This window comes from Dendrobates tinctorius, unplaced genomic scaffold, assembly GCF_039654945.1.
Source record: "Dendrobates tinctorius isolate UK_male_01 unplaced genomic scaffold, ASM3965494v1 ptg000008l, whole genome shotgun sequence".
Taxonomy (NCBI): domain Eukaryota; kingdom Metazoa; phylum Chordata; class Amphibia; order Anura; family Dendrobatidae; genus Dendrobates; species Dendrobates tinctorius.
In genome coordinates, this window is record NW_027361676.1 from 36,955,608 (window position 1) to 36,972,500 (window position 16,893).

Sequence of the window (16,893 nt, forward strand, 5' to 3'; positions counted from 1 at the left end):
TCACTCTACATTACGTGCATATATACATACATTACATTTAAAAAAATATATACATGGGAGTGTAATGCTAATGATGGCATGCCTGCATGGTTCCCCTTCCCCCTTCATGCAGGGATGCCGATATACTAACTGCCGCGGCCGCTCGGTCACCTCCTTGTCTCTGGTGCATATTCCTCCTTTTTACACACTGGAAGGCACACCTAGTGTGTGCGCTCGCTCCCACGTTCTTAAAAGGACATCTTGCTCACTTTGTAAATGCCCCCAGCCAATAGCTGGGAGGCATCTAGTATAAAAGACACCTTCCCCATTAGGGTGGTGCCTGAGCAACCTGTATAGTTCCTGAGCCATAGTGTTTGTGCAACTCTATATTGCCAGGTCCCTCTTCCAGTGTAGTTGAGTATTAGCCAGAACCTCTGGTCCTTGTGTGGCCAGGGTCAGATCATGAGCCTCTGAACCTTGTGTGACCAGAGCCAGATCCTGAACCCCTACTCCTTGTGTGACCAGGTCCTGAATCTGAACCCCTGGTCCTTGTGTAGCCAAAGCTCGAATCTGAAACTGCATCCAACATTACCTGAACCTAGAGAATAATAATAATAATCTTTATTTTTATATAGCGCTAACATATTCCGCAGCGCTTCACAGTTTGCACATATTTTCATCACTGTCCCCGATGGGGCTCACAATCTAAATTCCCTATCAGTATGTCTTTAGAATGTGGGAGGAAACCGGAGTACCCGGAGGAAACCCACGCAAACACGGGGAGAACATACAAACTCCTTGCAGATGTTGTCCTTGGTGGGATTGGTGCAGCGCTATCCACTGAGCCACTGTGCCGCCCCTAGAGAAGCCGCACGACAGTAACTGTTCCATCAGTACTTAAGCCTGCACCTGTGTCAGTACTGGTTAGCGTTCCCACGTCCGTACTATCAAAGCCTCTTTCAGTATCGGAAACCAGTCCTGTCTGTAACTCTGTGTCAGTATCAATTTAGTAAGAACACCCAGAACCTGAGAGTCCTTATACGTGTCGGTGTATCTGACCCTGAGGTCAGCAGCCGCAAAACCATGGACTGCCTAGGAGTGGTACCTGGCAGCTACCTGCAGCTCAAGCCTAACTTCACCATCAGAAGCTTCAGTGAAAACCAGGTAGCCACTTAGCTCAGTCCCTCCTAGATTAGCCCAGCCCAACCATTAACCATGAGTGGAGAAAAAGTTTTGGTGTTATCATTCATATTCTCTGAAAAAAAGACAAAGAAAGCAAAAATTCTGCTGGGGTATGTAAACCTTTGAGCACAACTGTACGTATGAATAAAAAAGGATGCAGAATTTCAGGAAAAGAACATCTCGACAAACATTAAGGATGGGGGTGGATAAATCATGCTTTGGGGTTGTGTTGCAGCCAATGGCACAGGGAACATTTCACGGATAGAGGGAATGGCAGACATAGAAGCCTTCAAAATGGCCTCAACTGCTATAACATAGTAACATAGTAACATAGTAACATAGTTATTAAGGTTGAAGGGAGAATTTAAGTCCATCTAGTTCAACCCATATCCTATCCTAACTTGCCCTAACATGTTGATCCAGAGGAAGGCAAAAAAAACCCATGTGGCAAACAGTAAGCTTCACATTGGGGAAAAAAATTCCTTCCCGACTCCACATACGGCAATCAGACTAGCTCCCTGGATCAACGCAATATTAAGGAAACTAGTGTACATACCCTGTAATATTATACTTTTCAAGAAAGGCATCCAGTCCCTTCTTAAATTTTAGTAGGGAATCACTCATTACAACATCATATGGCAGAGAGTTCCATAGTCTCACTGCTCTTACAGTAAAGAATCCGTGTCTGTGAGTATGCTTAAACCTTCTTTCCTCCAGACGTAGAGGATGCCCCCTTGTCCCCGTCACAGGTCTAAGAGTAAAAAGATCATTAGAAAGGTCTTGGTATTGTCCCCGCATATATTTATACATTGTAATAAGATCACCCCTAAGCCTTCGATTCTCCAAACTAAATAACCCCAAGTGTAATAACCTGTCTTAGTATTGCAGACACCCTAGTTCCCTAATAACCTTGGTCGCTCTTCTCTGCACCCGCTCCAGTTCAGCTATGTCTTTCTTATACACCGGAGACCAGAACTGTACGCAGTATTCTAAGTGTGGTCGCACTAGTGGTAAAATTATGTTCTCCTCATGAGCATCTATGCCTCTTTTAATGCATCCCATTATTTTATTTGCCTTTGCAGCAGCTGCCTGACACTGGCCGCTAAATGTGAGTTTGTCGTCCACCCATACACCCAGGTCTTTTTCAGTGATTGTTTTGCCCAGTGTTTTACAATTAAGCACATAATTATACATCTTGTTTGTTCTACCAAAGTGCATGACCTTACATTTATCCCCATTAAAGCTCATTTGCCATTTATCAGCCCAAGCTTCTAATTTACATAAATCCTCCTGTAATATAAAATTGTCCTCCTCTGTATTGATTACCCTGCAGAGTTTAGTGTCATCTGCAAATATTGAAATTCTACTCTCTATGCCCCCTACAAAGTCATTAATAAATATGTTAAAAAGAAGCGGGCCCAAAACTGACCCCTGTGGTACCCCACTGCTAACCGTGACCCAGTCCGAGTGTGCTCCATTAATAACCACCCTTTGTTTCCTATCCCTGAGCCAGCTCTTAACCCACCTACACATATTTTCCCTATCCCCATTGTTCTCATTTTATGTATCAACCTTTTGTGTGGCACCGTATCAAAAGCTTTTGAAAAGTCCATGTACACCACGTCCACTGCATTCCCTTGGTCCAGTCCGGAACTTACCTCTTCATAAAAGCTTATCAGATTAGTCTGACAGGAACAGTCCCTTGTAAACCCATGTTGATATTGGGTCATAAGGTTATTCTTCTCCAGATACTCCAGTATAGTATCTCTTAGAAAACCCTCCAGGATTTTACCCACAGTTGAGGTTAAACTTACTGGCCTATAATTTCCAAGTTCAGTTTTTGTCCCCTTTTTGAATATTGGCACCACATTAGCAACCTATCAGCATACCTACAGTACCATGATTGCGCTGCATGAAGGGCCATTTGGCTGCAGAGTGACACCATGTTGGAGACCTTTTAAGTGCTGTGGTCACTCTTAACAGCTGTTGCTATCGGAGCTATCTATGATCACAGCTTTTACTCTCATATGTCTGCTATGGAACACAGTCTGTATCTGCAACATGTGGATTGGACTCAGCTGGAAAAAATATCAGATAACCCCTTTAATGCTATTAGGTTTAGTGTTCTTTTTACTACGTTCTATGTTAATGGTGATACAGTTGTTTCACATTATAAGAAGTACGTATTTATTCTGAATTGGCAAGAGAACTGCCATTTGCTTCATGTACATAAAAATATTGTAGAAAAAGCAGCATTATCATTTACTACAATCTTTGCTTTGAAGACAATGGGGGTCTTGAGAACAATGGGACATTAGATATATGGAGTAATGGAATATCTGTAGTTTTGGCTGACATTGGACACAGTGATTGGCTGAGACACATGAGGAAGCACAGATGCAGCCTGATATTAACATTCACCCTAGGCTGTCTATTTTTTACAGGAAAATATTAACATTGGGATGAATCTTTCAATATAAGCACAATGTAGCTTGAAAAAAAATAGAATGTGAACTGTTAATTGTGAATGTTGCATGTCCTGGTTTAATTAAAAAAAATATTAAATGTAAATTAAAATTTGTAATAGCTGACTGCCTCAGCTCACATGAACACCTACAAACACTAGACAGATTATCCATGAAAGACATTTGAAGTATCACATGCAATTATGGCATGTCTGTAAAGTTATGGTAGCTTTTCCCATGCCCATATACAATGCTCAAATAAATAAAGGGAACACTTAAACAACAGAATATAACTCCAAGTAAATTAAACTTCTGTGAAATCAAACTGTCCACGTAGGAAGCAACACTGATTGACAATCAATTTCACATGCTGTTGTGCAAATGGAATAGACAACAGATGGAAATTATTGGCAATTATCAAGACACCCTCAATAGAGGAGTGGTTCTGCAGGTGGAGACCACAGAACACATCTCTGTACCAATGCTTTCTGGCTGATGTTTTGGTCACTTTTGAATGTTGGTTGTGCTTTCACACTCGTGGTAGCATGAGACAGACGCTACAACCCACACAAGTGGCTCAGGTAGTGCAGCTCATCCAGGATGGCACATCAATGCGAGCTGTGGCAAGAAGGTTTACTGTGTCTGTCAGCGCAGTGTCCAGAGACTGGAGGCGCTACCAGGAGACAGGCCAGTACACCAGGAGACATGGAGGGGGCCATAGGAGGGCAACAACCCAGCAGCAGGACCGCTACCTCAGCCTTTGTGCAAGGAGGAACGGGAGGAGTACTGCCTGAGCCCTGCAAAATGACCTCCAGCAGGCCACAAATGTGCATGTGTCTGCACAAACAGTTAGAAACTGACTCCATAAAGATGGTCTGAGTGCCTGACGTCCACAGATGGGGACCAAAGTCAGCGCAGCTGTATACCAGGACATTTTAGAGCACTTCATGCTTCCCTCTGCCGACAAGCTTTTAGAAGATGGAAATTTCATTCTTCAGCAGGACTTAGCACCTGTCCACACTGCCAAAAGTACCAATACCTAGTTTTAAAACAACAGTATCACTGTGCTTGATTGGCCAGTAAACTCGTCTGACCTTATCCCCATAGAGAATCTATGGAGTATTGTCAAGAGGAAGATGAGAGACACGAGACCCAACAATGCAGATGAGCTGAAAGCTGCTATCAAAGCAACCTGGGCTTCCATAACACCTCAGCAGTGCCAGAGGCTGATCACCTCCATGCCATGCTGAATTGATGCAGTAATTGATGCCAAAGGAGCCCCGACCAAGTATTGAGTTCATTTATTGAATATACATTTCATTAGGCCAACATTTCGGATTTTAAAATCATTTTTTCAAGCTGGTGTTATAAAGAATTCTAATTTACTGAGAAAATAACTTTGGGGATTTTATTGGCTGTAAGCCATAATCATCAACATTAACATAAATAAACACTTAAAATAGATCACTCTGTTTGCAATGACTCCATATATGAGTTTCACTTTTTGTATTGAAGAACTGAAACAAATTAACATTTTGATGATATTATAATTTGTGAGATACACCTGTATATCCATTAACTTGCTCATTAACTGTTTGAAAAAATAATTACTCCTGAGCCTCTCTTTTTTTGCTCCTGAGCTTCTCCACTAGAAAATGTATTAATCTACAAAGGCTATAAATTTGGCTACAACAAAGGAAGCAAGCAATGACACAGATAAGTTAGACAAGAAATGCAAACCATTTCACTTTTACTAGAAGGCTTATCACATACTATCTAAGACTTTTAGCATCACAGTGTCCAAATAAGCTTCCTGTTTCATTTGACTACATAAATGATTAGATTATGACAAATTACTTTTTTATTCTAATCTTCTAAGGAAACATAAAGGAAGTAAATGTTAGGGCGTAACATGAACTGTATCCATAGATGATTTAATGACCTGACTTCTTGTTGTCAGAGGTTAGGACAAATGTTCACTTTAATTCTTCAGCACTTTTAAAATTTATTAATTTATTCCTACCATACAAATTAAAAATAACACAATATGTAGTAAATATGCAAAAATTGCAAATCTCAGCAACTTCTTTGTAATGGAACTGTTTACTCAAAATATGCTTTCGCAAACAAACTTTATACAAGCACCTTGCTTTATACACTTCCCACACTAGAGAGGCATTTGGCATTTGCTGCAGGGGCTCCTGCGTTGTGTCCATAAAGTAGCTGAGACCATTGGAGGCAGCTGTGGGAAAATCTAAACAAGTCAGATCAGAATCAGAGACAGGGACAGCGACAAATTAAAAGCCAAATAGTAGTTAAGATCACTACAAAAGGTTATCCAGTGGCTAAACTATATCCCTGTAAACAGGGTTGGACTGGGACTAAAATTCAGCCCTGGAATTTGAAGTTACACAGGCCCACTAGTCACATAGTGATTATATAATATCTTTGTACACTTGCAGGTTACAAGAAGTGAGAGGAGATTAACACGACTATATAACATGTAGTCACAGCTGTGCCCAGTATTGCAGCTCAGTCCTATTTATTGCTTTTAGTTGCAGTACTCCTCCAAAAGCTCTGTCCCCTTTTGTACGCACGGTGACAGAATTCCTGGCAGAACTGCTATCTATTAGGCAACCAGACCCCCTGGTCATTGCCGCCCCTATCATACCTCCCAACTTTCAAAGAAGGGAAAGAGGGACAAAGACTGGGGTGCAGGCAGCACGCCACTGCAATTTTTAGGCCATGCCCCAGCCACACCCATTTCACAACTAGTCACACCCATGTCCACGCCCAACCGTACCCATTTAGCACTGCTGATCACACTAACTGAGGGCACAATGGCTGGCATTATGGGCACATTTGCTGGTACTGTGGGCACATTGACTGGTACTAAGGAAGAGAGAAAACAGAGAGAGAGAAAAAAGAAAACAGAGAGAAAGATAGAAAGAAAGGAGAGCGAGAGAGGAAGAAAGAACAGAAAGATTAAGAAGAAAGAATAGAGAGAGAAAGAGGGGAAAGAAAGAACAGAGAGAGACATAGAAAGAACAGAGAGAGAAAGAAAGAAGGAAAGAAAGAACAGAGAGAAAGAAAGAGAGGAAAGGAAAAGAAAAAGAAAGAGGGGAAAGAACAGAGAGCGATAGAAAAAAGAAAGATTAGAGAGAGAAAGAACACAGAGAGAGAAAGAAAATGAGGGAAAGACAGAACAGAGAATGAGAAAGAAAGAACAGAGAAAGAAAGAAACAGAGAGAAAGTAATAAAGAAAGATTCTATAAAGATACTATAGCAGCCCGGCTCCCATTGTAGTGCCCACCTGAGCCTCCCGATGCAGGAAATATTATGATCCGCTCACATGGCCGGCATCCAAGGCGATCCTGCTGTCTGCGGTGTTGGAGGACATGGTGATGGATCTGAAGCATTCCTAGTTCCATCACAATCTCCTCATGAAATTATCTAATTTCCGTTCAGCTACCAGCACATCACTTCCGGTGGAACGTCATGTGCGAGATTTAAAATGCTCCTCAGGGCTTTGTCGTGTACTCCTGTGTCCGTGGGAAAAGCCCGCTTTGTATGCCTCGTACACACTTGGCTCCGCTCCATACATCCTGTACACATATGGCTCCACTCCGTACACAGACGGCTCCGCTCCGCATACCCCATACACACGCGGCTCCGCTCCGTACACCTAATACACACACGACTCCGCTCCGTACACCCCGTACACACGTGGCTCCGCTCCATACACCTCGTACACGCGCGGCTCCGCTCCGTACACCAAGTACACACACGACTCCACTCTGTACACCTCATACACGTGCGGCTCCACATGCCCCGTACTCACGTGGCTCCGCTCCGTAAACCTCGTACACACGCGGCTCTGCTCCGTACACCTCGTACACGCGCGGCTCCGCTCCGTACACCTCGTACACGCGCGGCTCCGCTCCGTACACCTCGTACACGCGCGGCTCCGCTCCGTACACCTCGTACACGCGTGGCCCCGCTCCGTACACTTCATAAACACGGCTCTGCTGCATCCACCCTGTAAACGTCTCCTGACCCACACAGAAACTTACTCGCATCCAGCAGTGCACCATGACAACCAGCATGGCAGAGTCCTGCATACACACGGAGGCTCCTGATCATGTGAGCCCTGACTCCTCCCCTCCTGTGAGCTCATCACAGGTCCTGTGCACACAGAGCAGCCAATTGCAGCCTGAGAACGGAGCTGCCGGCAGGGGGGTCAGAAGTGCCGTGCAGCGTCTCATACCGTCATTGCAGGAGGGGGACCCCGCATTTGCGTGCAGTGCCCTGGAAGCAGGAATGGATCGAGTGGCCCACTACAGGCAACGGCCCTTCTGGCATTTGCCAGAAGTGCCTGATGGTCAGGCCGGCCCTGCCTGTAAATTAATATTTCATTCTATATATTAATATTTCATTGAGTGGTATGTATACAGTAGTATTGCCATGCTGAGCTTCCTAGTTCATGTACAGAATGCCAGAGATAGACTAACACACATGTATTATGTATCATGGTAAATTTATATTCCAGTCATGGACTATAGGTACAGTTATGAATTTCATTGTGTAGCCTTTCAGCTTATTTGGTTGAAATCTATGCTATTGTTCATCCTAAGCTTACAAATCAAGATCTCACCTCTTGACAGGCTGTAAGGAGGAAGGGCAGCTTAGCAAAACAATATAGTAGAGCTGACAGTGTCATGAAAGGAGAGCAGATAAAAGGGTTTACAGTGATACCCATTCCCCACATCTACCTTATCTGAAAGATGTGAGTCATCTGTGCTCTATACTCATCATGCAGGAAGAGACACAAGGAGATCAACTCTTTATCATTACATCTTGCAGACTGAGAAACCTACACTATGGTGGAGGATAGGGTGGTCGATACTTTCGAAAGTGTGTTTTGTTCAGTAGGCACCGCTTGATTTTGTTTTTGCATGTAAACTAAAAATGCAGAAAATAATTCAGCTAGATACACAAAAATGTAGGGGTCCTTACCTACCATCAAACTTTCTGGATTTTTGCCATGGCTGGGTTCTATTTGTACCTCATCTATAAGACCTGGTTGTGGCAGGATGGCACAAATTTTACTGAATATAGCCTTCTCTGGCTTGCTCAACAAATCAGTCCTGATGCTGCTCCTCCTCTACCTGGTTGCCGCAGCAGTACAGTTCTGAGAGGATTAATGTCTCTTTAAGAAGCATTGTCTTTTTATGCTTGCATCAGTTCCTCTACACCATAGTCACTTTACAGGGGTTACAAAAATAAAACATCAAACATAGCAGCTAGCACTGCAGTATGTCAAAGCCAACAACCAGAAGTGAAACAGACTTGTGGCTTATTCGACAAATGTCTGATACTACTTTATCTTCAACTAAACTACCATCTGAGAGAGAGGTTATGTGACTGTTCTACTACTACAAGAAAATGACTAAACAGACAGTTCTTGATGCTGGTCATTTAACAGTTTAACAACTAACCATGCTCTTAATGTTTGAGCAAAGGCAGGCAGCCCCGAGACTGAAAAAACATGTAGTTGAAAAAGTGGAAGAATATATTACAATCTAAAGAAAAACAAAGAAAACAAAACTAAATGTTCTGATAGTCTGAAGAAGAAGGAGGAAGAATGGAATGCAGGTTTAAACAACTTGTTTGCTATCGCGCATGCTAGGGCTATGGATATGGCAAGAATACCGGAAGACAAGGAGTTTTTGCTAGCTCAGAGATAGAGATGCATGGACACCTGAATGTTCAGTCCTACACTCAAACCCGATCCCCATTTACGTGAATGGCGGGCCTGAACATCCAGTGTTTGCCATGCTGTCATATACATGACAGCGCGACAAACACCGCTTCTGATTGGTGGTAAAATCATCACCGCCGGTCAGACAGCTGCAGTTCTCATGCTGCCCAAAGACAGCGTGAGCACACAGCTGTGATTGGAGGTATAAAGTTTACCTCCGGTAGCTGGTGTTGGCTGCTCCCATCAGTCGACGCCTGCTGCCGCTAATAACCATGAGAGCAGGAGCAGCTGATGGGAGTATTCATCAGTTGGTGCTTGTGCGGTAAATAAATAATTAAAAAAAAATGAAATTAATTCACGTGATCTAGACTCTATGTTTCTCTTAATACATACTAGAACTGTTAGCCTTTTTTTGCTGCTGCATCACACTGTTGACTCATGTACAGTCTGTGATCTATTAGTATACCCAAGTCTTTTTTACATGTGCTGTTGCTTAGTTCCATTCCTCCCATTATGAAGATGTAATGCTTGTTTTTCTAGGACAGATATAGAATCTTGCATTTCTCCCTGCTAAATACCATTCTATTAGTCGCTGCCCATTGTTCAAGCTTATCTAGATCCTTCTCTGTCTTCTCTAGTGTTGGCTATCCCTCCTAGCTTTGGATCATCTGCAAATTTGATTAGTTTACCTTCAGTTCTCTTATCTAGATCATTTATAAAAATGTTGAACAACACTAGGGCCAGGACAGAGCCTTGTGCTACCCCACTTCAAATACTCTTCCATTTGGGTGTGCAAGCATTTATTACCACTCACTGAGTCAATTATAAATTCACCTAACCGTAGCCTTGTCAATCACATACTTGGTAGTTTTTTCAATAAGGATAGTATATGATACTTTATCAAATGCTCTGCTGAAGTCGATAGATACTATATCTAACACATATCCCTGATCTACCCAGTCAGTGATTCCATCATAGAAGGAAAATTAGATTACTTTGGCATGACTTGTTTGCTACAAACCCATGCTGGCTCTAGTTAATTACTGTGTTCTTATCCAAGTACTTACATACATTCAGTTTAATAATTTGTTCAAATATATTTACTGGTATGGAAATAAGGCTCACTGGCCTGTAATTTCCTGGCTCCATCTTTTTCCTTTTTTGAAAATAGGGACATTTACCCTTTCCCAATCTTCTGGGACTTCTCCTGTTCTCCAGGATTTTTCAAAGATTTTGGCTAGTGGTTCTGCAATTTCTTCTGCTAACTCTTTCAGTATCCTGTTATATAATTCCTCTGGACCAGGAGATTTAAATTAAGTTAAATTAGCTAAGTGTTTTCTCACCATCTTTCTGTTCATATATGATTCTTTTATTCCTTCGATAGCACCATGAAGATCAGTTCATGTTACAATTGTTTTCTTAGAGAACACAGATGCAAAATAGGAATTTAAAAGTTCAGTCTTCTCAACATAATTTTTGACCACTTCACCCCTTTTATCTTGTAAAAATCCTATAGCATCTTTTGACTATTTTTCTTTTTCTTTTTTTGCAGACATCGTTCCTGCCTGTTTCTCTTGTTCCCATAACAAAACCCTGAAACACCTTCCTACTGATCGGCTACTTCCTTTGCCCTTACCATCTGCTCCCTGACAGCATATTTCAATGGATTTTATCACCATTCTTCCAGTGTCCGATGTGTGTACAGTAATCTGCATGGATGGGGATCACTTCTCCAAGATGTTCCATTTAACTCCACTGTCCGGTCTTCCATCTGTTTCAGTGTTTGCAGAGAAATTCATTCTACATATTTTGCACCTCCATGTCTTTAATAAAGGTGTCAAGTTTACTTTTTGCTTCTGGACGGCCACCTGCAAATTTCTTAATGTCACTCTGGATTTCTCTTAAGCCTGTAACACCCTCAATCCAATGACTGGGTAGAGCGGGTCAATCAGATCCTGACCAACTTTCTGTGACATTTTGTCAATGTCCTCCACAGTGAGTGGTCTGAACTCCTGCCTTGGGTAGAATTCTTGTACAACAACCATGTGAATGACTCTTCTGCCAAATCTCCATTTTTGGTAGTCTACGTTCAACATCCCAATATTCCGTTCCCTGTCTCTACTACCTCAGATATTCCAGCTGCTAAGTTCCTCATCAAGGGTTTTTCTAAAATCTGGGAGGACAGATTTTAATCTACATTATTATTGTCCTCGGAATGGATGAAAAAACGCGCAGGTAAGAGACATCTGGATCCGCCTCTGTTTCAACCTGGGGACAAGGTCTGGCTGTCCTCTAAGTATGTTCGACTCAATGTACCATAATTTAAACTGGGTCCTTGCTTTATCGGACTATTCGAGGCTCTAAAGCAGATCAATCCAGTAGCCTATAATCTCAGACTTCTGGCCTCTTAACAGATCCCCAATTCTTTTTATGTATCTCTCCTCAAACCTGTCATACTCAGCCCTTTTTTCAAAGATCTTGGTACCACTCATGCTCCAGCTAGCACTGAAGATGTTTTGAGGTAGAGAACATTCTGGCCCCCAAGATGGTAAGAGGAAAGACAGACCTATTTCTTGTGGATTGGAAGGGGTTAACTGCAGCCTTGAAAGGATTGTTAAGGAAAAGCTATTCAAACATTTGGGGGAGATTCACAAGGAGTGGACTACTGCTGGAGTCATTGCTTCAAGAGCCACCACACACATATGTATCCAGAACATGGGCTACAAGTGTCGCATTCCTTGTGTCAAGCCACTCATGACCAATAGACATCACCAGAAGCGTCTTACCTGGGCCAAGGAGAAAAAGAACTGGACTGTTGCTTAGTGGTCCAAGGTGTTGTTTTCAGATGAAAGTAAATTTTGCATTTCATTTAGAAATCAAGGTACCGGAGTCTGGAGGAAGAGTGGAGAGGAATACAATCCAAAATGCTTGAGGTATAGTGTCAAGTTTACACAATCAGTGATGGTTTGAGGAGCCATGTCATCTGCTGGTGTAGGTCCACTGTGTTTTATCAAGACCAAAGTCAGTGCAGCCCTCTACCAGGACATTTTAGAGCACTTCATGCTTCCCTCTGCCGACAAGCTTTTTGGAGATGGAAATTTCATTCTCCAGCAGGACTTGGCACCTCTCCACACTGCTAAAAGTACCAATACCAGGTTTAAAATCAACAGTATCACTGCGCTTGATTGGTCAGCAAGCTCACCTGACCTTAACCCCATAGAGAACCCATGGGGTATTGTCAAGAGGAAGATGAGAGACACCAGACCCAACAATGCAGATGAGCTGAAGGCTGCTTTCAAAGCAACCTGTTCTTCCATAACACCTCAGCAGTGCCACAGGCTGATCACCTCCATGCCACACCGCAAGGGAGGTGTTAAGCTGACGCTGCATGCAGATCCGCTGGGACTGATAGTATAATAATAATAATAATAAATTTTATTTTTATAGCGCCGACATATTCCGCAGCACTTTACATTTCAGAGGGGATTTGTACAGACAATAGACATTACAGCATAACAATAATCACATACAGTAGATTATAACAAATACCAAGAGGAGTGAGGGCCCTGCTCGCAAGCTTACAGTCTATGAGGAAAGAGGTAGACACGAAAGGTGGGTGGTAACAGTTGCCCTGATTGTATGGACCAGCCATAATGTTAAGTGTGTAACAGTACAGACACAGAGGGCTAATGGATGCATAAAGCATGTGGGAACATGATGCTGGGAACCTGGTTATGGTAAAACTTTTGGCTCTGCCACACAGGGATAGGTTAGGTTAATGTGTTGAGGCGATAGGCCAGTCTGAATAAATGCGTTTTCAGGACACGCTTAAAATTGTGGGGATTGGGGACTAATCGTATTGACCTGGGAAGTGCATTCCAAAGGATTGGCGCGGCACGTGTAAAGTCTTGGAGACGGGAGTGGGAGGTTCTGACTATTGAGGATACTAACCTCAGGTCATCAGCAGAATGGAGGGCGCGGGTAGGGTGGTATACTGAAACAAGGAAGGAGATGTAGGGTGGTGCTGAGCCATGGAGGGCTTTGTGGGTGAGGGTAATAAGTTTATACTGAATTCTGGAGTGGATGGGTAGCCAGTGTAATGACTGGCACAAGGTAGAGGCATCGGTGTAACGATTGGTGAGGAATATGATCCTGGCTGCAGCATTCAAGACAGATTGGAGAGGGGAGAGTTTTGTAAGAGGGAGACCGATTAGAAGAGAGTTACAATAGTCGAGACGAGAATGAATAAGAGAAACAGTAAGAGTTTTTGCAGAGTCAAAAGTAAGAAAAGGTCGAATTCTAGAAATGTTTTTGAGGTGCAGATGACAAGAGCGAGCCAGTGATCGAATGTGGGGGGCAAAGGAAAGCTCGGAATCAAGTATGACCCCAAGACAGCGGGCATGTTGCTGGGGAGTAATAGTGGAATCACAGACGGAAATGGCAATGTCGGGTGTAGGTACATTAGTAGCGGGAGGAAACACAAGGAGTTCAGTCTTTGACAGGTTCAGCTTCAGATATAGTGAGGACATGATATTAGACACAGCGTTTAGACAATCGCCAGTGTTTTCTAGAAAGGCTGGCGTGATGTCAGGAGAAGAAGCGTATAATTGGGTGTCATCAGCATAGAGATGGTAATGGAAACCAAATCTACTGATTGTTTGACCAATAGGGGCAGTGTACAAGGAGAAGAGGAGGGGGCCTAGAACCGATCCTTGAGGAACCCCAACAGTAAGGGGAAGGTGAGAGGAGGAGGAACCGGCAAAAGAAACAGTAAAGGAGCGGTCGGAGAGATAGGAGGAGAACCAGGAGAGAACGGTGTCCTTGAGGCCAATGGAATGGAGCATAGTGAGGAGGAGCTGATGATCCACAGTGTCGAATGCTGCAGAGAGATCCAAGAGAATTAGCATGGAGTAATGACCATTTGATTTAGCTGTTAGCAGATCATTAGAGACTTTAGTGAGGGCAGTTTCAGTGGAGTGTAAAGAGCGGAAACCGGATTGGAGAGGGTCGAGAACAGAGTTTTCTGAGAGATAGCGGATAAGACGGGAGTGGACCAGGCGTTCCAGGAGTTTAGAGATGAAGGGAAGATTAGAGACAGGTCTATAGTTAGCGGCACAGTTTTGGTCGAGGGATGGTTTTTTAAGTAGTGGATGTATGATGGCATGCTTAAATGAGGAGGGAAAAATACCAGAAGAGAGAGAGAGGTTAAATATTTTAGTTAGGTGAGGGGTGACAGCAGGGGAAAGGGACTGGAGGAGATGTGACGGAAATGGGTCACTGGTGCAAGTAGTTGGGCGAGAAGATGCAAGGAGCCTGCTTACTTCTTCTTCTGTGACTGGTTCAAAATCAGAGAGTGAGTTAGATGCAGTGGGGGAGGGAGGACAGTGCATGGTATGAGGGGATTTGGAGATAATTTCCTGTCGGATCTGGTCAATTTTTTCTTTGAAGTAATTGGCCAGATCGTCAGCTCGGAGCTCCGTGGTTGGGGCCTGTACTCTTGGATTGAGTAGAGAATGAAAAGTGTCAAAGAGACGTTTCGGGTTATTGGACAGTGAGATGATGAGGGTGTTGAAATAGGTTTGTTTGGTGTATGGTGTATAGTATGGTGCAGCAAAGATGTAAAAGCTCCACACAGGTGAAGCTATAGTCCCAGGGCAGTGTAGATGTGGTTGGCACGGGGATGTAGCAGTGCCGGAAAGGTAGGAAGCAGACAAGACACAGGGGGGTGCAATTTCTGTACCTTTACTTGATAACTGCAGTCCAGGGTCCTGATTACAGATGGTATTGGAGCAGGCTAGCCTGGAAGCAATTCAGGGATTCTCTCTCAGCAGATGGGTTGTGCAGTCTCCTCACTAGTGCTTATTTGCGGGATCTCCAGTACCGAGTTACACTGAAGTTCCTCCTGTCAGATGTTCTCAAGAACCTCACTTGCACGGCAGACAGCTGTAGCCTATCTCAGGGACTCCTGTCTCTTGAGTCCCGGCTCACTATCCAAGCTGCTGCTGTGCCCTCAAGTCTTAGATGGGAGTAGGGCATTTACAGCCTCCTACTCCTCTGGTGCCTGTTGCAGGACCGTTAGTATCCGTACAACCGTGGAGACCAGGCTCCAGTTCATGCGCTCTCTCCAGAGATGAGCTCATCCTCTCTGCTCTATCTCAGTGCTCCTTCCACACATCTGCACACTTCACCCTCCGCAGACTCACTAACTAACTCACCACCCCTTCCTCTTGGCCCTCAGAAAGCACTCCTCCCCTTAATCCCAATTCAGAGTTCCCCCTGCTGGCTTGGAGTGGAACTGTGTTGCATGCATAGATTGACTGCGAGAGAGACCCATCATTGCCTCCAAGCCTGGCATTACCCTCCCCTGGACAAAGGCAAAGCCACTGTGGTGACCATACTCCTGGGGGCGCCACAAGTGCATTTACTGAACATATATTTCAATAGACCAGCATTCTGGATTTTAAAATCATTTTTAGTGAAATTTACTCGCTAGGATTCGAGTACCACGAGTACCGCATTACTCGCCGAGAACAGAATCAAAAAGAGTTTACTCACTCATCCCTAGTAGGGACCTGTAAAATTGAAAATATTTTTGAAATATTTGTAGTTTATTTTGTTTTCTACTCAAATTAATCATTTCAGATAGTGCCCCATCAAAACATTGAAAATAGCATTTTTTGCTTTCATTAAGGACCACCAGCGTGTTCTCTCTCTAGTATCTTGCTACTTTCTTATGATTGTGCAACTCATACAGGTAGAAGAAGGAAATACCCCCAGTGAAAACAAACTAATAACACCCACTTGGATTTAATTCATTATGATTGCTAGTATCTTCGCAACACAGGTGAAATTTTAAAAAACAAAACAAAAAAACCCAACTTGTTCTATTTCACTCTGCAATCACTATTACATCGTGTGTCCATGCATTTTGATGTGTTCTATTTAATAGAAGACTTTATATTGTGCTTTTCTAATATAGCTAGAAGTAACATTTCTGAATGACTATGTTACAAAGTACTGAATGTTCTGGTATGAGAACCATGTGGGTGTTTTTCTCACAGCATTCATAGGTAGAAAAGAGAACAGAAAATATGTTGTTTCATAGAATGTGAATTAAAAAGTGTTATGAAAGAAATTGTCAATAACTCCAAATGGAAAGGATATGGGCAGCATATGCAATATTAGCATTTTGAGAGCTGCCTTCGATAAGACACACTGTTCTCTTCTATCAGTAAACATTGTGCTTTTTTGTTTCATAATGCCATCTGACAAGTATGCCAAGAATAATATTGCAGCTGATCACATTGTTTCCCCTAAAGAATATGCTGACACCTTGTCACTTCCCATACAGCCTTTCTCACTTAAAGGGTTATTCTCAATCTATGTATTCAGCAGATGATACTCTACAGTCTCCTTAATGCCATGTTGCTGGGGTTGGGCTCTCCTCTTTGAGGAGGAAAAGGAGTAATTCTGGCATCCATGCATGCTGCTTCCTCCTCCTCAGTC